Raw genomic sequence first — 23596 nt, forward strand, 5'->3', positions numbered from 1 at the left:
TATGACTCGTCATAGTTAACACTCCGGGGTTTCCCTTCTCCATATCCTGGTTGTTGCGTCACTTCCTCCAAGTCTTCTTTGTGAGCTCCAATTCGAGGAGAGAGCACTTGGCTCTGGGAAGTGACCACAGGATCATCTATCCTCTAAACCTACGGACAGTGACTACCTACCGTCTTCTACAATACTCAGCCTTACTCGTCAGCCATCTCAGCTCTTCACTTAAGTACTTGTATCTTGTATTGCCTCCCCCACGTCCACTTGCTTCAAGATTGTTTTATGTTTTATTAATATGTATATACTGTTAATGTTTAGGTTAAGTTTGGTTAAGGGTAATTTATAAGCTGAATATTTTGTCAAGGGATTTATGGTACTCTATTATACACAACGAAAACTTGCATCCTTTGTCTACCCTTTTATAGTCCGATTGTCTTTGTTTTTTGTTGTTGTTACCAAAGACTGAACTCCCGCTGCTCAAAGAATCTAAAGCTGCCCTACTATCAACAAAAAAATATATATCTTTATTCCTCTTTACAACATTTTCTAATCCTACTAACAATGCATATAACTCGGCTTGTGTTGATGATCTAAAATTGCTCGCCGTTGTCCAATTTTCGTGTCATCAGTACCTTGTTCTGTGTACTGGTTTATAAGGATCCCACACCCTGCCCTGCCACTTGACACAACTGAACCGTCACAATATACATGCAAGGTGTTTATTTTAGGCAAATTACTAATCTTATTCCCATAAACCACTTGCAAGTACAGTATTTTAAGTAAAAGATTGAACTTGAGAAACTTTGGATTGAAATATACTGTACTGTTTTATATTACGTTAAAATAATGATATTCTTTCAGTAAAATCCCCAGACAGGTTTACAATTCATTTCGGTAATGGTGGAGCACACGCTTAGCTCCAGATGGGTTTTATGAAATAGCACCAAAACTTCTATTTACATGATCATAACACGAAAATGGAAACACTGCGCAGATGATGATAATGATATGGAGAGAAGTGAGCCGTTTGCTCAACAACAACAGAAGATCGCGGAAAGGTGTTATCACTACCAGAGACACGACCTTCCTCAAACCAAAACTGACGAAAAAAAGCTATATACTCCAAGAGGACTCCCGGTGCTCACCTTAACCGCGGAGCCGGGAACATTTCACCAGGGGGAGCGCAGTAGTACTTCTGAGCATCAAGCTCGCTCACCGAAACCACTAACGTTGATGAAGGACCAAAAGGACGACCTGCCGAGGTCCGAGGGCTGGGTGAGAGAACTGTTAGAAAATATGAGGTTCTCCCAAAGGCCGACGCCGAAGTTCAGCGGAGGAACTTGTGGTGAATACTGGAAGCTCAAGGAACCCTTCCAGCGACACGTTGGGATGCCGCAGATACTTGATGCTTTGAAATTAGAGACACTCTTCGTCGATTATGCCAGCTCCGCTAAGGACGCTCTGCGAGGATGCCTGCAAATAAAAAATCCCAAAGCATGGTACAATGAAGCACCCACGTGGGGTCCCGGGTTACCTTTCCGGTTCCGGGACCAGGTTTTGGGGTACCCCCGGTATGTTTCCTCTCACTGCATGGTCTTAGTAATAACCACAGCAATGGAGAAATACCGGGTTCCCTGCCCGCCTCCTAAAATATAGTATAGTCAACTCTCATACTTTCACCTCTTAGAAAGTCCAAATCTGTGTTCTTTCTTCTATGTAAAAAGGACACTGATTATGTACTCCCCGTTAAGCTGATAAGAACAGATACTACACTTTGATCTTAGCCAAAAGGCATCCTGTTGGTTCCGCTGTCCTTGCTCCACCTGACGTTGATTGTCTCTCCTCCTCCTCCTCCACTGTCGGACATGTCTGGCTACTTTGTGGTTGATCAAGCCTCTCTTTGTTGGGGCAGTATTGCACATCACACTGGAATCGAAAATGGCAAACCCTTTGCTCCTCCCTCATCTGCCTCTTGACGATACATTCGTGATTGCCTGGCCGGGAATTCAGTACAAGATGGCATCCAGCACACAGCTCAGCCAAAAGGCCGAGAAGCAGGTCCCGCAACTAGTACTAAGTATGGAAGTAGCAAAAGAGAGAAATAAGAATATATTTTATTTAAAAGAATGATAGAGTTTTTTATTTACAATAGTTTGGGTATTCCAGTTATTTGTGACCATTGGCTGACTATCTATTTCATTTTATACATAGTGTTCCTATTCCACTAACTAGAACCTATTCTTTCTTCTATCTTGACTTTGGGTTTATTTCACCCTACATACTGTCTAGCACCTGAGGTATGTTCTATATAAATCATTCTCGACCAGCGAATGGCATCACTTACACACAGTTTCCTGAAGAGGCGCAGGTATCCCTTTGATGCCAGTCGCCTCATCAGCATCTCATTCTCCGGGTCGTATGCTCCCAGGGGTCCCACTATGAATGCAGCCACCTTCACCTGCTGGTATTGTCTTCTCATCTCTGTTGCCAGTTCTGCATACTTTTCTTCTTTCCTCAGTCTTGCTTCTTTAAATGCCTCTTGTCCATTCTCGAATGGGCAGGTGACGTCGATCAGGATCACTTCTCGGTTCTTTTCAATCACCAGGTCTGGACGTCCATTGTCTGGTGCTCCTGGTACTCGTTCATTTGCCGACATGATCTTCCAATGTCGACCTTCTGCGGCTTTTCGTACTCTATCCACCAGGGCATTATGTCGCTTTTGCATGGCTCGAGCGTGTATCATGCAGTGGTTTACTACATGTGGGGGCGTTTCTTCTCTATTGCACCGACGACATCTCCGATCCCTATTCTGGCCTCGCTTCGCTCCATTGACGGGGAGTAGGTTCAGTCTTGCTCGGTGTATGAAACGCCAGTCTGCGAAGGTTGTATACGCTCCATTTCGAACAAATGCTGATGATGCTCTCTCCTGTGCTACGAGCTTCATCACTTTCCCTTGGTCAGGCTTATTCTGCAGAACTTCATCTCTCATCTGTCGTCGCCGGCTCCGGATGGTTTTGGCTACCTTCCTTCTATCTTTTTCTTCAATGATGGAGTCCGTGCATTTTATCTTGATGTTGTCTCTTCCCTCTGCTATCCAGGAAACCCCCATTCGGCCTGAGGCACATCTGGCTCTAGACCAGATGGTTTGGTGGTCTCCTCCTCGCGTTTGCATCTCTCCCTGTGTTAAGTAAATGCATGCGTCGGTCATGCTTGGCTCCTGTCGTGTTCTCATTGTTGCCACTCGCCGGCATTCTTCTCTGGCTATTTCCCTGACGACAGGATCCGGTGACGTGAGTTATTTAAATGCGGTATCCACCAGGAAAATGTCAGAGTCTTCTGCCGCGAGTGGGACACCACACGCTCCAGCTTTACTGCTTCCGTATAGGTACTCATTCGACGCTCTTGACGGTAGATGTAGCGTGTGTTTCAGCATTGTCTTCATTTCGTTGTCCAGGTGTGCCCAGTCTGTTTTCCTCAGTTGCCAAGTCCTCATTGCATGCACTCCTGCCGGGTACATGAATGTCTTGAGTGCATCTATTCTCTGCCACGGTGCTAGCTTGCTTGTCAGTATTTTGGTCCCGAGGTGCATTAGTTCCTCTACTGTTTGGATGTTTGGCAGAAGATGGAACCCAACTGGTCGCCCCAAGAATAGCGTAGCTTCGCCATCGCTCTTCCATTGAATGGGCGTTTCTCCCACATAGAACTGTGTCTGGCGCATTCCTCGAGGTCTTCGTCCAGACTGGTGCAATGATGAGCATTTGCTAGGATTTATGTCCAGTCCCATCCTACTACATTGTTCTGTTGCTTTGTAGAGGAGTTGCTGTAGATTATCTTGCTGTTTTGTAATGATGGTTATATCGTCTGCATATGCTAAGCATGGGTGCTTGTGTTGTTGGTTCAGTATCATTCCTTCGGCCGCGATTTTCCGCAACAGTGGTTCGACCGCTATATTGAACAGGAGACCACTTATTGGGCACCCCTGTTGCACACCGCATTGCACTGGTATCTCTTCTGTTTCTCCTTCCTTTGTTAGGATTCTTGTCGTCTTGCCACTGATGATGTCTCCTGCTACTGCTTCAAAATCCCGTCCCACCCCTATACGGTTGAGCGCTCTTTTGATGAGGTCCAGTGACACTGAGCCAAATGCATTGGTCAAGTCGAGTGCTGCTATGCAGGTATCGCCATTGTTACGTCGTGCATCGTCCATGTGATGTTGAAGTATGTAGTTGTGTTCTATCACCCCATCACTTGGCATGAATCCTTTCTGTGCAGCGCACAGTACCTCGTTGTCAACGAGCCACCTTCTGAGTCGTGCTGTGAGGCATCCCGTGTACACCTTGTATATTGTGCGGCTCAGTGTTATAGGCCTCCAATTTGAAACGACTTCTGGGTTACCACCTTTTTTGGGTACAAGTATTGTTCTGTATCGTTTCCAGGAGTCTGGTATTCTCTTGGCTCTTAGACACACGTTGAATATGGCTGCCATAACTCGGCAGCTTGGGTCAGCCTTTCTCCAGTTATCATATGATATTCTGTCTTCACCTGGTGACGAATTTTCTGCTGCTGCTAGTTTTGTAAATACTTCCTTCTCTGTGAAGGGCTGCATTTCCATCTCTGGTCTCTCGTCTGGCGGTTCGGGAATGTGCTCCACGGTATTTAGGTCACATTCCTTTTCGACCATCATGTGTTGGAAGTGTTCCTCTATTCTCTCCTTGCTTATTTCACATCTTGCGCCGTTCCTTCGACAATTAGCCGTATTGCACGGCGACGGTTGTATTTGTACAGCCTCTGGATCTGTTTGCAATCATTGACATCGGTGATTTTCCTGGTCGTGTTCTGTCCTTGAGAGATGTTTATCCTGTTTGCCGCTTGGATTGCTACCTCGATCTCAATCAGTACTTCTTCAAATCTTGCCCAGTCCGGGTTCCGCTGGATCTCATACAGTGTGCCCAGAAACGGGTCCAGTATCCATGTCTCCTCAGCTTCATCTCGCTCTTCATTTGGTTCAGGAGTTATGCCAATATGCTCCTGTATGTTGCCTTCACCACTTAGTGTTTGGGTTGCTTCACTTTGCGATAGTGGTGTAAGGGATTCACTGAGATTACTTTGGCTTCCTTCATTTGTTTCTTGACTTTGCATTATCTGTTCCCCTGTTTGGGTACTGTCTCCCCCATGTTGTTCATCAGGGCTTAGAGGTGACAGTGGCATTCTTGGAATGTGCAAGAGGGGTGTCAGGTCCCCTGCGTGCTGTGATTCCTCTCCTGGTGAGGGTTCATTTTGGAGCAGCTGGCTCGGCGTTATAGACCTCAGTCGCGTTTCTTGATCGTCTGGGCTCAGCGGTGACACTGGTGTACTTCTCCCTGAGACGGGGCGTGGTGTCTCTGGTCCTTCCACTTCTCCATCCCTGGGTGGGGGGGTCCATCTGTGCCTTTCTCGTTGCCCTTGTGTTTCTCTTTGCTGCTGTTGCTCGTCATTCTGTGGCTGCTCCCTCTGCTCGTTATCCCTATTTTCCCCAACTTCCTGTGTGGGCTGGGCGCTTGCTGGATTGCCTTCAGGCTGTTGGTTCCCCTGTCGTTGCTCCGCCTGACGTTGGTTGTCTCTCCTCCTCCGCTGCCGTACATGTGTTGCTGCCTTGTGGTTGTTCACTCCTCTCTTTGTTGGGGCAGAGTAGTGGCAGTATTGCACGTCGCACTGGAAACGAAAATGGGGATCCCTTTGCTCCTCCCTCATCTGCCTGTTGAGGATGCACGTGTGATTGCTTGGCCGGATAGTCAGTACCAGATAGCACCCTGCACACATGTTCATATATTCGTTGATTTTCTTGTTGTGGGCTTCCTTTAGATGTCGGACTAGTGATTGCTTGCAGCCAGACCACCCCGATGACGCACATTCCCATGGGCATCCCTGCGTCCTCTCTGTGCATTTGAAGGATGGTGGTGCAGGGAACCATATGGTCAGCATTCGGTTTCTTCTTTCCGGCTGCCGATCCCCGCTCGGGCGGGGGAGAGCATCCATTCCCCCGCCGTCCGTTGAGTCAGGTCTCCGCCGCTCCCACCGATTTGTACTGGCTCGCCTGTCGCAGGTGTTCCGGCTCTCCATCCCACATCTTCTCCTTCGTTTCTTCCTCTTGGCCCTTCGTCGTCCATCTTGCCTTACCCACACGAACACCCACACACACATGACAACCCCCTTACCAGGGTGTACCCGCACTATCACGGTATTCCTGGAGGATCGGCCGAGAGTTGTGTACCGACCTCCCTTTCGCCATCACAAACCCACTCGATCGCAAGGTGATGGTTTACCGGGGAGGGACTTTGGGACGAATACACTTCTATGAGTGCAGGTCCCTCAGCCAGTACGAAGTAAGGAAGTACAGAGAGGAGGGAATAGCCACGTGTGAGAAGCACCCACGTGGGGTCCCGTGGGACCAGGTTTTGGGGCTTTGCAGGGCACCCCCGGTATGTTTCCTCTCACTGCATGGTATTAGTAATAACCACAGCAATGGAGAAATACCGGGTTCCCTGCTCGCCGCCTAAAACAACAAAGGAGTAAACTCTGTTACTTTCACCCCCAGAAAGTCCAAATCTGTGTTCTTCCTTCCATGCAAAAAGAACCTGATTATGTACTCTCCATTAAGCTGATAAGAACAGATACTACACTTTGTTCTTAGCCAAAAGGCCGAGAAGCAGGTCCCGCAACTAGTACTAAGTATGGAAGTAGCAAAAGAGAGAAATAAGAATATATACTACACTTTGATCTTAGCCAAAATGCCGAGAAGCAGGTCCCGCAACTAGTACTAAGTATGGAAGTAGCAAAAGAGAGAAATAAGAATATATACTACACTTTGATCTTAGCCAAAAGGCCGAGAAAGCGATTCCAAAGCTGTTGCAATTAAATTAATGCACATTAGGTAATATTCTTACTTCGCTTCACCTGTAAATTGGTGCAACAAGGATCTATCTCGAGTTTTGTTTGCAGATAAACATTCGAATTCCTAATACATCAACATTTAAAATCTATAATAACAAAAGTCGTAATTATGTAACCAATTAATTTACTATTCTTTACACTTCATGGCTATGTTACCATTTACAATTTTCAGTTTTCCTTAATCACTATCATTAATGCCTTCTTCCTTTGTTTAGGAGCTCTTATTGACCAGTGTTAGTGAAGGAAGAAACTGGCATGTTTGAGGGGCAGACTGAAGAACACATTTACTGTACTTTCCCCACGTAGAGTTACGCCCGTTGCCACTGTTTTTTTTACTATGGTACCACCAACAAACCCGCTGTTTTCATTTTATTTTATTTTATTTTTACATAGTAACTGGAAAACTAATTTCCGAAAAATATAAATTGCACTAGAAATGAAAGTGACTAAATGCGTGAGACGATTACTTTATGAACCTTGTATGCCAACCTTCATGAAAGAATGAAGCTCCGCCAAGAAAAGTAGTTCCTGAAGTATTTGTAAAATGATTACATAAGTATAGACATTTCTTGCATATAATTGAAGAAAATTTGGAATTGTATCAATTTCTAGTTTGGTTATTATTCAATTTCCCAATAAAATGATACTGGGCTATATTGATCTTGTTACTATGCCAAAGAAAGTAGTTCCACAATGTTCAGTTTTATATTAGGAGGGATAGCCCTCACTAGAGAGCAAGTTCCTCATAATTGATATTATAAGTAATACCCCAAACGACTTAATCGTGAGAGGGAGAAACTTAAGGTCAATTTGAGATAGAAGAAAACTTGGCTTACCTCTATACTTTAACAAACTTATCCTGGCAAATCAATCTAAAGATGGTGGTTGAGATACTATTTCAATTCAATTTCAATTTCAATTGTTTATTCCTTGATAGAGGAAGCGGGATCCTAGTGCTATCACTAGGTACCCCTGTACAATGACACCAGAATCATCTGGCAAGTGTGAAAAGTATATACAGTATAAATATTATAAAGGGGCTTACTAAAGCCTAAGGAAGGAAGGATGTTCCTTTAACACATAATTAATATTATTTACAAAATATCTGGCCAGTATTGGGAGGATCATCGTGTCTCCGTCAGGGGGTCGTGGAGTGGTGGTCCAGCAGGCGTCACGGAAGCGTTGTGTGTGTGGACATCTTAGGAGGTAGTGGATAAGGGTGCGGCTGTCGGGTCTTCTGCATAACGCACAAGAGCGTTGCTCAGGGGATGTGGGGATACCAATCTCCCAAGCAAAGTCATACCCAATGATGATACGGGCAGCAATCACGTCCCCCTTCCGCGACCCTTTCCCGTAGACGTACGAGAAGTCAGGAAGTTTACGGAGGACATCGTACCATGTGGGCGGGGAGTCCAAGGGGATGGCTGCTTCCCGAGCTTCTCTCTGTTTGCGACGGATTTGGGTCCTAATCTGTAAGAGTGTTCGAGGAACAACGTAGTCAGGTGTGGCCTTGTTGCAGCCAGTCTTGGCAAGGTCATCTGCTGCCTCATTCCCCAAGATACCGACATGACTAGGTATCCATAGGAATGTCACAGGACGGCCTTCATCCTGAAGTGTGGATGTTAACCCTCGTATTCGGAGGATGAGGTCCTTATTTTCCCCAGATCCAAATGCGATCCCGTCGAGAGCAGACTTGGAATCGCAGCAGACAAGCAAGGGGCAGAAACCATCTGCTTCTTCCTCAGCGAGAAGGGCAGCAAGGAGGGCTATTAGTTCAGCCTGAGTGGAGGATGCCCCGTCAGAAACTCTGAGAGACAGTTTGATAGGCTCAGGGGCATGAGGACGGGAGATGTAGACACCAGCCCCGGCCCTACCTGTAGCGGGGTCAACAGAACCATCAGTGTAGAGGACGACCCTACCTGGGGACCAGTGAGCGATCCTGGAGAGGTGGTATTTGCAGAGAATAACAGGGTTCACCTGGGATTTCGGGAGCGGTCCACCGAGGGCAATCACTTCAGGTTGAAAATCCAGCCAGGGAGAAGGAGACGATCCAACAGCAGGGGTGACAACAATATCAGGCAGGAGGTCGTGTTCCTGAAGGGCTCGGATGAGTGACCCTCGCCACTGTCTTCTAGATGGAGGTCGGTCTCGGACAGCAGTAGTCAAGTTGGTTTGGACATAGTTGCCCCTAGGATCCCGTAGAATGGAAACGGCAGTTTTTAGGTAAAAAACCTCGAAGTACAGGGATGGTGGCACCAAGGGAACCCCTGCACATGGTAGAGAGGGGAGCGAGACGCCGAAAGCATATGTCTCGAAGATAGCGGACGAAAGACGGATATGTCTCGAAGATAGCGGACTTCAGGGATCTGACAACGTGTGCGAGTTACATACACACCCAGGTATTTTGTCTCATTAACCCAGTCCAAGGGCGTTCCTGATAAGAAAAGGGGTGGAGGTACAACACGACCGTGCCACATGGCTTTTGTTTTCGCAGTTGAAAGAAGGAAACCAAGTGAATCACACTCTCTGGAGACCAGATCAAGGGCTTCCTGCATGCTGAGGTAGTCAGGGGCTTGGAGGAGGACATCGTCGGCATATCCTGAGTGGACAACTTCTGTCGGCCACGGGAGTGATGCAATGGAGTGCATGAGAGTGTTAAACAAGGTGGGACTCAGGACTCCACCTTGAGGGGTGCCGAGGTTCATTTCTTGAACAGGAGACATAGAGCCTTCAACGCGAACCCGGGCCTGACGTCCAGTGAGGTAAGAGGCGATCCATTGTAGAAGTCTCCCTTTAACCCCTAACCGTGCAAGTTCAGCTAAAATGAGGGCAGGCTGAGCCGTATCAAAGGCTCCCTTGATATCAAGGAAGACGGAGACGCGGGCAGTCTGATTGCAATAAAAGGAAGCAATGGAGTGTGCTGTGCTGCGATGTTGAATGAAACCATTGAGGGAGTTGTGGAAGCCGCCTATGGTGTGAAGAAGGCGACGATGGAGTATCCTCTCCATCATCTTGCAAACACAGGAGGTAAGACTAATGGGTCGATATTTCCCAGGATCTCCCGGCTTAGGGATGGGGATAATAGTGGCATTTTTCCAGTTGGACGGGAGAACCCCATGTTCATAAGACATATTGTAGAGAGCAAGCAAGGGGCCGTTAGGAATATTAGTACAGGCGTTGAGGACGGAGTAGGTTATCTGATCATCCCCAGGAGAGGTGTCTTTTCTAGAGCGACGAGCACTGTCAAGCTCGAACTGTGTGATGGGATGATCAGTGGGGGCAGGGGAGGTAAGAGCAGCACGAACAACAGGCTCAGACGCATCGATGCGGGCCTGCACTGCCTCCTGCATTGGATCTGGAAGTGCCTCTGGGGAGGAAGCTCGTGCCCAGTCCTCCATTAAAGAGCAGGCAAGGGAGGCGGGATCAGGGTGGGGAGGAGGCCTCCGTCGAGTACCCCGTATAGCATTAATCCGATTCCATACATAAGAGGGTGACGACTGGAACGATAGAGACCCCGTGAAGGATAGCCAGTCCGCCTCACGTATCCGACGGCGCTCCTGAGTTGCAAAGGAGCACCAATTTTTGAAGTCTTCCTAGTCCTCTGGAGACCGAGACCTCCGTATGGCAGAGTGGAGATCACGGGTTACCTGCCGGAGATGTCTCATGGCAGGGATACGATACCAGTAGTTGGTGGCACTTCTGGGGTGACGGGGAGGGCGTGGAGGGGTAGCGCGATTGACAGAGTCATACACGGCATCAACAAAATCAGCGCTGTAAGAGTCAAGGGACTGAGGGACAACATAGGAATCCGCCCAGGTAGAAAGGTATTGGGTAAAGGAAGGAACAGCATCTTGTGTGAGACGAAGGCGAGGGGATCGATAAGGAGTTGATGTCGGGGCAGAGAAGGAGAGCCTGAGATGGGTAGTAACGGCAAGATGGTCACTATACAGAGCAGGCTCGGTGCAGACGGTAGGATGAAAGGAAGTATGACCGTTCAATAGTAAGCCAACATCAAGGAAACTATGGGGGAGGCGAGTAGGATCGTCAGGACAAAGAAAGCGAACATCATCATCCCCATTAAGAAACTGTGAGAGATGTGATCCGTTAAGGGTACATGGAGTGGGATGATCCGGAGTAAGAGTGGGATGGCGGGCATTAAAGTCGCCAAGAACAATAGTGGGAACCCCATCATGGAGGTCGTGAAGAACCTGGGGGTCCAGAGAATCACTCTTGAAATGAACATTGACTACACGAAGGGTCCGGTCACCAAGAGTAAGGGAGACAGAAAGTAATTCAGACGGGGGTCCATGTGAGTCAGGTGAAGGGAGACGAACAGATGGAATGGTGTTACGCACAAGGGTGAGGAGGCCACGAGCCTGCCCACGGTACCGAGGCAGGGTGTAAACAGAATAGCCAGAGAGGCGGAGTGGAGTAACATCGTCTGTGATGGTTTCCTGAAGTAGAGCAACATCTACTTGATGGGAGAGCACAAACTGGGCGAGGTCTGTCCGGCGAGGTCTAAGTCCCTGGATGTTCCATTGTAAGAAGAGGAGGGAACGGCCTCCGGTGTGAGATGAGTCGGAGGGGCTAGACAGGGCTCCAGAGGAGGTACCAAATTCTGTTGAGAGAAATGGAGAGGGAGGAGTGGGAGAGCGAGGGATGGATCCTCCATCTCGGGAGATGGAAGGAGGCGGGTCATCAGGGCTTGCAAAGCGCGCCCCTGTTGGGTCAGGGTGTCCAGAATGAGTTGTTGTTGCTTCTGCAATGTCGCAATTGTTTTCACAAACAAGTCGAGTTGGGTTGAGAGAAGGTTGATTTGCTTGGAGTGGCGATCCAGACGGAGAGTGATTGTTTCCATAGAACCAACTTGGTGTACCTGTGCATGAGCTGGAGGTGGCGGCGAGGATTGCCGAGGGCCCGACTGGGCATGTGGTGGTGGTAGCGACGGAGAGGGACGGTGAGGGTTCAGTTGAGTAAGAGGTGGTGGTGCTGGTGAGAGACAGCGGGGGTCCGGGTGGGCAGGAGATGGTGGTGACTGTGTGGCAGGGCCGGCAACGACCTTGTTCCAAGAACGGTAGGGAGAGGGAGGGAGGGGAGAAAGGATGGGTGGTAGGGGTGATGGAGGGGGTGGTAGAGGAGAGGAGATCAATGGGAAATCCTTGGTGGATGGAAGAGGCGGTGGTGGATAGGATTGAGGTTTGGTTGACAGGGGCTTCGTCAGAGACGAGGGCGGTGGTACAAGGTAAGTTTTCCCCGGGCGAGTGCCAGGACGCTGTGGGCAATTGGCATTCCAGGCGTGGTGACTGCCATGGCAATTGACGCACCGTGGAATAACTGGGATTTTGTTCTGAATTTTCGATTTGCATTCCACTGTGTCGTGAGGACCTGCACAGAAACCGCAGGCGACCATCCTCGTGCACTCCCAGGTGCGGTGTTTCCACGATTGGCAACGACCACAGATTTTCGGGGTTCCGATAAATCGGTCGAGAGGACAGTTGTGAATTGGTCCTACATTCACCTTCGGGGGGAGGGGGCCCACCCACCAGCCGATGAGTTCGTTGGATGGACGTTTGGAGACCGGGTTGATGCGGCGTTCCATGTCCAGTAGTTGTGGGAGAAGAGGGCGAAGATCGTCGATAGGGATCTCCCAGGGTACGTGGCGAACCATTACCTTGGTACGACGAGTTTCTGGGGTGATGATGGTGAACTTCAGCATCACCTCCCCCTGGGGAGCAGGAAAGCCCACCTGAGTGAGCAGGCGTACCGTCTCGTCCATTTGTGTGGTGACTATCACGGCTGTGGGACCTCGGCGGAGGCGAAGTGTTGAGTCCTGAAGTGGAGAGCAGTGACGGAAGAACCAGGTCGTCCGTGTGCTCAGAGGCAAGTCCCGAGGGAAGGCGAGACGACGAAGGCGCGACGGGGCAGGGAGACAAAGGGAATCCCCTATGTCCATCGTCGGCGGAGGGTCGGTCATTGAGCCACATGTAGGCTCACTTGGGGACCCCGATGACAGGAGTCCACCCTCTATAGCCCCAGAAGGGGTGCAAGGGGGAGCCGTGGCCCCTGCTGGAGACCCTGACTTCTGAGGTTTCTGCTTCTTCTTTGACGTGTCTTCAAGAAGAAAGTCGTCAGCATCACTGTCACCTACTGCCGCCGTTTCCAACGAACGGGAGCGTTTAACGGCGGGCATAGGACACGTTGGCAACACTGCAGTCAGGTGGAGTGGTAATGACGTCACACTATCACACTGCGCATGCGCAAACTTGAAAAACTTTGCTCAGAGGGATCGGGTGGTAGGACCAGATGTTTTATCCCCAAAAAATGACAAAGTCCAAAAGTAACAAAAAAATATATGCCACTGTGCTGATATCTGGGTCTTACTATAGTTGTCTGCACAGGCTGGGATTGGTAGACACTCTGAATTCGTCAGAAATACGAATTTTAAGGAGCAGTCTCTTACAGCCTTTGTTGACACTACGCACGCATGCGCGTTTCTCCTCTGCCTTGTCTCTGTTGTAGATATTCTTTCATCGTTTTACACACACACACACACACGCGCGCGCGCGTTTGTATAGTCCACATCACACAGCTTTTTCCATACATCAATTAAAATATACACAATTGAATACAGGCATCACACATATTGTTATGGAAGTTACATAATGATTTCACATACTACAATATATACTTTTAAATTGTGTTCTTTCCTTTCTATATATTCATTGTTGTCTTTTCGTCTACCATATACATCAATTTACTTTCACACTTTCTGTTTCTTAGTAAATTCAAAGGTAAATCTCTTCCATATTCCATTCATACGCTTATTTTTCTTTTGTTTTTTTCTCTCTTATTCTGTCATTCTCACTTTTTGTTGACATTATTTACAGAATATTCATAAATAATAGCTTCATCCTTTGCCTTGGTGGGCTGGGGTCGCCATCCCTCAGGTATACTGATGACGTCATGTTGGATTAGTAGAATATTAGTGTTTTTTTTTTACTTTCTCTCTTAAGTCCCTTTTATTATCCATTCTTCTTTGTTTGTGTTTTTATTATTTTGTACTTATTTCATCCCTCTTTCTATTTCAGGTTTTCTCGATTCTTCTCTGTTCCCTCTCATCTCCCTCTCCTTATTTATTTATTTTTACATCTCCTAATGCCTCATTTTATTCTTCTCTTTTCGTATCCTTTCACCGCCTCTCCATTTTTCTTGCAGTTTTCTATTCCTCCTCCTCCTTCTCCTCCTCTTCTCGCCCCCTTGTTTTCTCCTCGTTTCCTTGTCCTCCTCCTCTCCTCTCCTTCTCCTCCTTACCCTCCTTACCCGCCTCCTCCTTCTCCCCCCCCCTCCTACTCCTTCTCTCACCCTCCTCCTCCCTGGGTCGACTGGTTGGGTATTCATAGCTAAACTTTTATCCTCAAGCATTAATTGACGTCATCTCTTGTTTTATTAATTTCTTCTTTCATTTTCTATTCCTTTTTATTATTTCCCTTTTCCCATTATACATTCTTATATTCTTCTTATATGTTTCTTAACTTGTCGTATCATCTCTTTAATTAGTTTTATTTTTTTTCGTGTTGCTTCTTCGTGTTCTCCCTCCCTCCCTCCCTCCCTCCCTCCCTCCTTCGTGCCTTTGGTGGTCATAGTGGCTAGTTAACTCCCGCCGCCACTAACGTCACCACCGCCGCCACTAACGCCACCACCGCCGCCACTAACGCCACCACCGCCGCCACTAACGCCACCACCGCCGCCACTAACGCCACCACCGCCGCCACTAGCAACCTACCGCCGCCATAACGCCACCACCGCCGCCACTAACGCCACCACCGCCGCCACTAACGCCACCACCGCCACTAACGCCACCACACTACTAACGCCACCGCCGCCACCATCACCACCGCCGCCACTAACGTCACCACCGCCGCCACTAACGTCACCACTGCCGCCACTAACGCCACCGCCGCCACTAACGCACGCCGCCACTAACGCCACCACCGCCGCCACTAACGCCACCACCGCCGCCACTAACGCCACCACCGCCGCCACTAACGCCACCACCACCACCGCCGCCACTAACGTCACCACCGCCGCCACTAACGCCACCACCGCCGCCACTAACGTCACCACCGCCGCCACTAACGCCACCACCGCCGCCACTAACGCCACCACCGCCGCCACTAACGCCACCACCGCCGCCACTAACGTCACCACCGCCGCCACTAACGTCACCACCGCCGCCACTAACGCCACCACCGCCGCCACTAACGCCACCACCGCCACACACACACACACACACACACACACACACCTCATCCACCATGTACTATACGTTTTATCTTGGCGTTGTGGCCTGACAGCGGTATCATTAATTACAAAATGTTAACCCAACCATTAAGTTCAGGAGACTAGATATAATGACAGAGATAAGACTTGAATTAATCTCTTAATAATACACGAGCAGAAAATTCCCAAGTAACTGCATCCCAAAACATGTAACTGGATTCTGAATGAACTTGTCGGTTCTATGTGTTGCAGATATCACCAATGAAACCATTCTTACACTCCAGAAGCAATAAATAAAAATCACGATAGTAAAATGTTGACCATGAAACGTATTTAGTGAAGTAGAAAACATTGGGGGAAAACTGATAATTATGTCGCATTGCGTGTAGAATATGATGAATTGGGGATTAACTCTCGCATTTGTGGTCCCTGTCTATCTGTCTGTCTGTCTGTCTGTCTATTGAGTGGAAGTCGCGCTTATAGTCTTTGCCCATGAGGAGGACCGGTAGCCACTGATCTTGTTTACCAATAACATTCTCTTCATTACACCTAAATATATAACGTCTCTCTCTCTCTCTCTCTCTCTCTCTCTCTCTCTCTCGTTACTGCTCACCTGGGAGAAGTTACTAAAAAAAGATCTAAAATTTTCGTACCTGCTAGTATAAAAAAAGATGGACACAATATACTTTAAGAGATTTTCTCCTCCCACGAGAGACATTAAAATTTTTTTTTTTTTTTGCTAAATGTCTGCAGATTTTATTAATGTTTCAAGTGAACTTTACTCTCCTGAAATGTATCGCTTGTCTCTCTGCTTTAGATCTCGTAGGTAATAAATTTATATGAAGTACCTTATTCTTTTTATATTATATTATTGGTCACTCATTTGTATAGTGAGCTAAGGTCATGAGTGTTTAGGATCTATGGAACATTGTTTGTGTGGCACAGTAAGAGGCCGAGTATTCTTATGAATATTTTCACTTTTGGGTTTTGATTTTGCTTGTAGGGATGTGAGGGAAAGTACTTTTTATTGATTGTGTTTGATGATCATTCTTATAGAAACCTCTCGAGGCTATTGGGGGCTTCCGTGGTCCTAAACTGCGGGAGGGAACTGTGTGTTAATCTTCTTAGGGACAAGTTCTTAGGAGATGGTTTACTCAGCTAGGTGTGTGTTCTTTACAGCTTTTCCGTTTTAATATCTTTATTAAATCGCTCTCGCTACATAATGTTGGCTGTATTTTGTAACATTTAACAAATATAAAGATAGAATCAACGTCTTAGTTATGAAACCACGAGACGTCATTCCTTCAGTGACAACAAGTCGTGGATTACCAAATAACTTTATCCACTGGCAGCGCTGCAGGAGCGCCTCATGGTGAGATAGTATAGTGAAGACTTGTGTCTTTACTATGACTCCAACTCTGGCGTTCAGTAGACATTATGGCACGGCAGGTATGCAAATTGTGTTGGTTCAAGTTGAATATTCATGGCTGTACTTGGATCATTTTAGTCATATCAATTGTGCTTTATTTATTTATAATGTTAGTCACTAAATAAGGACCAAGTTCATCTGTATATATTTCCTCTTATGACTTTCTCAGTTTAACACGACTAATGGATCCGTCCACCACATGGCCATTTGTTGTCAAAGATCAACGCTTCAGAATATTTTGGGAGGTTATTGCAACAAAATTATAGTTAATTAAACCAGACAACACTAAAGATGTAAATTTACAATATTTATATTTTCATCTTTATATTTTTTTGTGAACCAAAAATAAATAGGCCCACCAATTTCTTGTTTGCGGTCTTCATGTTGACATTATTGTTTCTTCTTTTTGTTGGTTAATTTTATGCCAACAGTAAATTTCTTTTGTTCTTGTTATGTTTACGTGAAACTGAAGGTTCATTCACTAACAACTCACAATATTTTTTTTTATCCTTAACAACGACTAATTTTTCTTGCCTAATATATACCCCAGTCATTTACATTTTTATCCCAACTGTATTTGCAATTATTTTTTTCTCTGGAGGCAAGTGAAAGAGGAAGAAAATCTACATAATTTTGGGAGGCACAATTCCCATTGCATTTGGCCCCGTGTGAGAGCGGGGTAGTCATGAACAGTGATGGCTGAGGGAGAGACAAATGTAGTCATTACTGGTCTGGCCGGGACCTCCCGTGTGCTGTCTCCCTGGGGAATGTCGCCATCAAGTTGCTGTGTCGCCCCGCGTAAACATCCCGATGGGTGGGCAGAAGGGGGGGGGGGTGGAGGCTTAATTCTGGGGGAGGGAGGGTGTATAGGAAGAGGACAAGGGAGGAGATGTGGGGAGAATTAAGGGAGATATTATAAGAACGGCAACGGGGAGAGTAATTGGGAGATGGTTATATTGTTGCCGTTTAAGTCGCCTAGGAGAGAAAAAAGTTATTACCGGCTTAATTCAGTTCTGTAATTTGTAAGTTCTTTTGTTTTTGTCCTCAGACTGTTTTGCGTACGTGGTAATATATGCCTAGAAACTCTGTAGGTGTTACGTAAATGAATAAATGATAAAACTGTAAATGTAATTGCGATTGAACTGAACTGATTGAGTTCTTGTCACTTGAAATTGTGTTTTAATGTTTATAAATTTTATTTGAACAATGTAATATTCTTCCTTAAGTTTATGAATATTTTTATCAATAAATTAGCGGAACTAAACTTTGCCTAGCCGAGCCAATCAGGATATTTCATTCACTCGTGAGGCTCCTTTTTGTTTTGTGTGGTGCTCCATTGTTTACTTTTGGATGTACTACATTGTCCCAGTGTTTATTACGGTTATTTTAGACATTATTGAGTGAATCAAGTGACAGTGACGTGCCTGGACTTTCTCGAGACAGAAAACGGGAAAATAAACGTCAGTGTTAAGTGATATTACTGACCAAACGGGAACGTAACAGTGAGCCTTATGTGAGTTGGGACACCAAGCAACAGGTCTCTACACGTACTAGTGGACCGCCAGTGATCGAAAGATTTTAACGACCCTATCGAGACAACATGAGTCGTAATGTTCATTCTGAAATTCATCGACTCCACAAGCACAGATAGTTTTATATAATCGACCTACTAGAGTTTATGATGACTGGCAAATCTCTGGAGTCTCCCTCTTTGATCATTGTTGGCGGGCATATGATGTACTTGTTACGTTTCTTAATGCGCCTCCTTAATTTCATCCGCCTTAGAACCAAATTGGGAGGACCATCATTTTACATGTCGAGTGTAGCGAGGGTCGGGTCAGAGAGTTACTTATACACGGACGACCAGATGGAATAATAGAATCCTAGACATTATTATTATTATTATTATTATTATTATTATTATTATTTCCCATTTTCCTGTCCATGGCAGCCTGTTTACACTTACAGAAATATATTTCCCAGACGAATTTTGTCATGTTTACATTCTCAAGCGGGTGTTTATTTTGTTGTACATATATTCTACATACCGAATCCCTGGAGGAATTTTCATAACGCTTCCACGGGAGAATGGACGAGACCTTGGGGAGTTTACCTCTGAAGTCTCGTAGGTGTCTTGACCTTGTATATGTGAAAGGGTCATGGCGATATTTGCACATCTTTGACCTTCACTTAACAACTCCCAACTACACATCTCGAACTTCAGTAGGCTTTAGCAGATACTGAGGCGCATCTCCGGATAAACTGTGAATCTCTCTTGCAGATGTCGGTTAAGAATATGGTGTGCTCAGTTACCTACACATCTCACTTTAGAGAATCTCGTTGAATTTGCACTTGAAGCCTTAAGCTGCACATCACAAAGCAGCTCTTGATGGTCTTAAATGAACATCAAAGACAAGTTTATGTCACCGGTCCAACACATCACAGATTAATGAATTAGCACTCTCCAACTAACACATCTCTCACTTTACACAATAAGAACTGGCCAACTTGCTATAAGGATTTTGTTGCCAATCTCATATAAACGATGACAAGACAGAGTAACACATCTACACTAAACACACATTACGGAAGCTGCACCCACCAAAATACCCGGAACAGAATAAAGCCAACCACCTTCCATATCTCTGATCAGTTGACACACATCTTAAGTCGTTGGTTCTCCTGCCGACATATGTCAGTCTACGGAATGACCAACCAGTTCTCACATCTCAAACTGGGATATTGGCCAACGCATGACAGACCAAATTATCAGTCGCCCTATCAGCACATCTTAGACCAAAACGCAACGAGAGTCCTGTCCCTCCCCCCAGTCAACCTTTGTCTCACATCCATCTTACCTCACTATGTCGGGTATATCACATCGTGTCAATGAGAAACTGAAAATAAAACGGAAGAAAAACTACTCCCAAAAAGAAGTCAAAATGTCTAACACTCCACATTCCTCTTGCTTCTATCACCATCATGTTCAGCCATACCGTAGAAAAAAATTCTATCAGGCGTTAATATGCTGTTCAATAATTTTAGCTTATGGAAATGTCGGTCTGAGGCTCTGCGTGACATCTTTCTTGTCTGGTTCAAACACCATGGACCTCCAGAGACTAGTTACCCCGTACGCTCTTGGACCAGAATGTTGGCCTTCCTACCAGTCACATCTCGGTCCAGAATATTGGGTCTTCCTGGCTGCTCGTCTCAATGGCCAGCTTAGACCTTGTAGTGCTGGACGTTGCCTGATGCTGCATACACAAGATGAAGTCCCTGAAACGCTTTGTCCACTGGACTCGACGATGGTGGCTAACAAGCGGAGTAGGGAGGGAGAAAGAGGACAGACAGACATAGACAGACAGACAGAGAAAAAGGTAGAAATAGAAACGGGTGGAGAGTAAAAGAGAGACAAATCAGACAGACAGGCAGAGATGGACGGACAGCAAGAGAGAGAGAGCGAGAGAGAGAGAGACAGGCAGACAACGAGAAAGAGATAAAATGATAAACTGATTCACAGCCGGATGGACAGAAACATAAATAAAAGAAAGAGACGCTTCACTTTTAATAAATAGACTGAAGGACACAGTTTGTTGACGATAAACAACACGAGACAAGGATACAGCATGGTTTTTGGTGTCGGACTGATCAACCACGGATAGCACCACTAGCAGCCGTGAATAGCTTGACCCCCAGAGGACAGTATTGTTGACCTGTACATTCGACAGCCGTTTAGCTTTCACGCGAACGAAAAATACATGTGAAGGTTGACGTTTCCAGTGAGCGATAAAATTTGCAGTTTGTGGTGAAAGTCGGAATGTACAGTCGGCCATTCTGTTATTCAGTTGTTGTTTTCTCGGTAAATTCCCCTCACAGTGACCGGAAAATTTCTACAGTGAAGGGCACAATTATTGACAGTGAACAAAATGATTCCGGTAAACGGCGGAGCAAGCCGGTTGATGGAGCAACATTGAGAGATCAAACATATTGTGGTAGGAATTGAAAGGTTTCGGGCCGGATGGAATGGCTACAAGCGTCTCAAACTTGTATGAGCAAATGACATCCAGTGATCATGGTGTTGGCGAGACATTTTTGATGTACGCTTTCGTCTGGTTTCTCTCTCTCTCTCTCCCTATCTCTCTTTTTTCCCTTTTCCTTCTCCCTCTGTCTCTCATTTCCGTCTTCCCTGTGCCTTTCTTTCTCTTCCCTCTCTCCTAATCTATGCAGGATGGCAATGCACTTTTCGGTATCATATTAGTTGGTGAAATAACTTACCAACTTTATATGACAGGTGAACAGCTAGCCAGGAGAAGTAGATTTCCACAGTGTAAGTAATGAATAGTGACGGGAACAACAACACGAAGCCCGTAGGAGAGAGGAACAACCCGGAAGTTAAGCCAGGAGTTTGTTGAGTTAGACTAATTGGGGTAACTGCTTTAGACTGTGATTGGCCACTGATGGAGTCCTGATACAGTGGCGTCATAGTGGAGGAGTCCTGATACAGTGGCGTCATAGTGGAGGAGTCCTCATACAGTGGCGTCATAGTGGAGGAGTCCTGATACAGTGACGTCATAGTGGAGGAGTCCTCATACAGTGACGTCAAGGTGGAGGGGTCCTGACACAGCGACGTCATAGTGGAGGAGTCCTTATACAGTGACGTCAAGGTGGAGGAGTCCTGATACTGTTGCGTCATAGTGAAGGATTCCTGATAGTGACTTCAAAGTGAAGGAGTCCTGAAACTCTAGTACAAAGCCATGCGATAATTGTGCCGCAGATTGACTCCTGAAATAGACATAGTATAGCTTAATAACAGACAGGTAACAAACAATTCATCGTTATTACTCAGGTACAGTAGTTCCTCGGAGCCCTGACTTGCACCAGCGTCCAGAGGGAGAGAGAGAGAGAGAGAGAGCACACGCTTGTACACCTTAACAATGGTGCCAGTGGTGGTTGAAGGCAGGTTGAAAGCTCCTTGCTCTTAAGGTAGCTTCCATTACCGTTTCATTTTGGAGGTTGAGGGAAAAGCCAGGCGTTGTTGAAAGCTCGTTCAGGCGTTGTTTTATGGCACGAGCTTGAGTGTGCTGGCGGAATGGAGGCGGCCTCGTTAAGACGCCATTATACATCTACAGGAGCACAGGAAGAGTGGCGGACAAGTTGGGGGGAATTTGATAACTTTATATATTGCCGTATTGAAGGGTCGAGGCATCAGGAGGGGAGAGAGTTGGTTAAGGTCAGTCATATCCCCAGGTCACGGTCATAAAGGTCATGTGGTCGACTATTAGCTATTAACCATGATTTTTTTTTGAGAACCATCCCGGAGAAAATATTTCCCTCTCAGTGAATCTATTAATGAATACACAAAGACTTGTTCAATCCGTCAGTGAGAACGTCCGACCGAGTTTCCTTTCTTTCCTTAAACTCAAATTTGTATACAGTTAATAGAAAAATGAACTAAACTTAATGGTGAATTGGCTGGAAGAGGGATATAGAGAGCTAAATATATTTTGTTTAATTTTCATTTTTCTGTATTTCTGTCGAACCGTAAGGACGTAAACCATTATAATAAAATATCAATACTAAATTTTACTCAAATTGAATATAACGAATGTACAAGAGTAAGGTTGACATTGAATTATAAAACAGAAGAAAACTATTCAACACCAGAAATACATAAATTGAGAGTTAGAGACAGTTAGAAGGGACAAAGAGTCAGATGTAGTAACACAGTGATATGCGAAACATTAAGTCTCATTCTTAGCCTCAAGGGTTATCTGTGATTTAATTTATTCAGCTCACTCGCCCCCAATAGTCACTTGACGCTGACCTTCACTAAATTTGCCACTTGTTACTCCAGGTAGGTGCTAATCACCCTGACATCCTCTCTGGTGGTCCTTCACACTGCCTCGCACACGGTAGGTCGTCCGATGTATGATGAAAAAAGTACTCGTAGTTCTGCACCTTAAAAATTTCACTGTTGAGGAAAGCTCATAGGAAAAGATTCCAAATAGAAGTCTGTGCATCCTTGTGTTGTGGATTGCAGATTACTTCCTTTAAACCTTTTATTTTGCTAGTGGGAATCCCTACATACGACATACCAGAATCCACCACGTCTCGGTTATATCATCGTCTTTAGCCTGTGGAAGATTGTTTGGCTCTACTCGACAACTGGACCTCTTGGGAAAATATAGTGTTGTAGACTGTAGAGGTGAGGAGATGTGGCACTTCTATGACATTCTGAGCCACGTTTAGATATTTACGAGCGCAAGGAATTCAGCGGCTTTAAGATACTGGGGATGTATAACTGAACTACACAAGTTTTAAGACACTCCATGTTGTTGAAGTTTGCTTTCATCTAAAGTACTGAACTTTTCTTTGATCTCGTCTTTCATGCTTCTATCAAACAAAGGTTCAAGACGATTGGCAAGAAGTGCCACATGATTTAAGCGAACCGGGATAAAGTCTGGTGATGTGAGAAGAGTAAACACCAGGAAGATCATTTTATTATTCTTTCTTGCGGTCATCGCTTGGTGTTGGTCTCTCGTTTCCTGTGTTACTTGACGCTGAAGGTTGTGTTGAATCATTGATGCAGGATTACCTTTACAAGAGAGAGAGAGAGAGAGAGAGAGAGAGAGAGAGAAAGAGAGAGAGAGATTAGAAAAGAGAAATTTAAAAAACAGTAATAGGGATAAAGAATCTGAAGTAGCGAACCTTACGAACATAAAATGAGGAGGTAAGACAGTACAAAATAAATAATGAATATAAATGCACAAGATACTAAGACAGGCAGGTGGACACAGTAAAAATAAATACCTAATAAAAAAAGAAAGGGAAGAAAATTAGCCAAATTAGTCCTGGCGTTCTTTGTGTGAGCTAGATTATGCGGGAAGCCTAGTTGGTTCTATTCATCACGCTCGTTAAGTAAAGTTCGACTCTTCTTAATTTTTGAATGTTTACACAATACAC

At 45.9% G+C, this 23596-nt stretch overlaps 1 non-coding gene across 1 annotated transcript; it reads right to left on the minus strand.

Annotated features, from left to right (window-relative positions):
* Positions 1-6482: 6482 nt before the first annotated feature.
* On the minus strand, positions 6483-6684 carry LOC121854863. The gene has a single exon (XR_006086654.1). It is a non-coding gene; the product is annotated as a U2 spliceosomal RNA (small nuclear RNA).
* Between the last annotated feature and the right edge of the window lie 16912 nt (positions 6685-23596).

This window comes from Homarus americanus, unplaced genomic scaffold, assembly GCF_018991925.1.
Source record: "Homarus americanus isolate GMGI-L3 unplaced genomic scaffold, GMGI_Hamer_2.0 scaffold32478, whole genome shotgun sequence".
Classification (NCBI taxonomy): Eukaryota; Metazoa; Arthropoda; class Malacostraca; order Decapoda; family Nephropidae; genus Homarus; species Homarus americanus.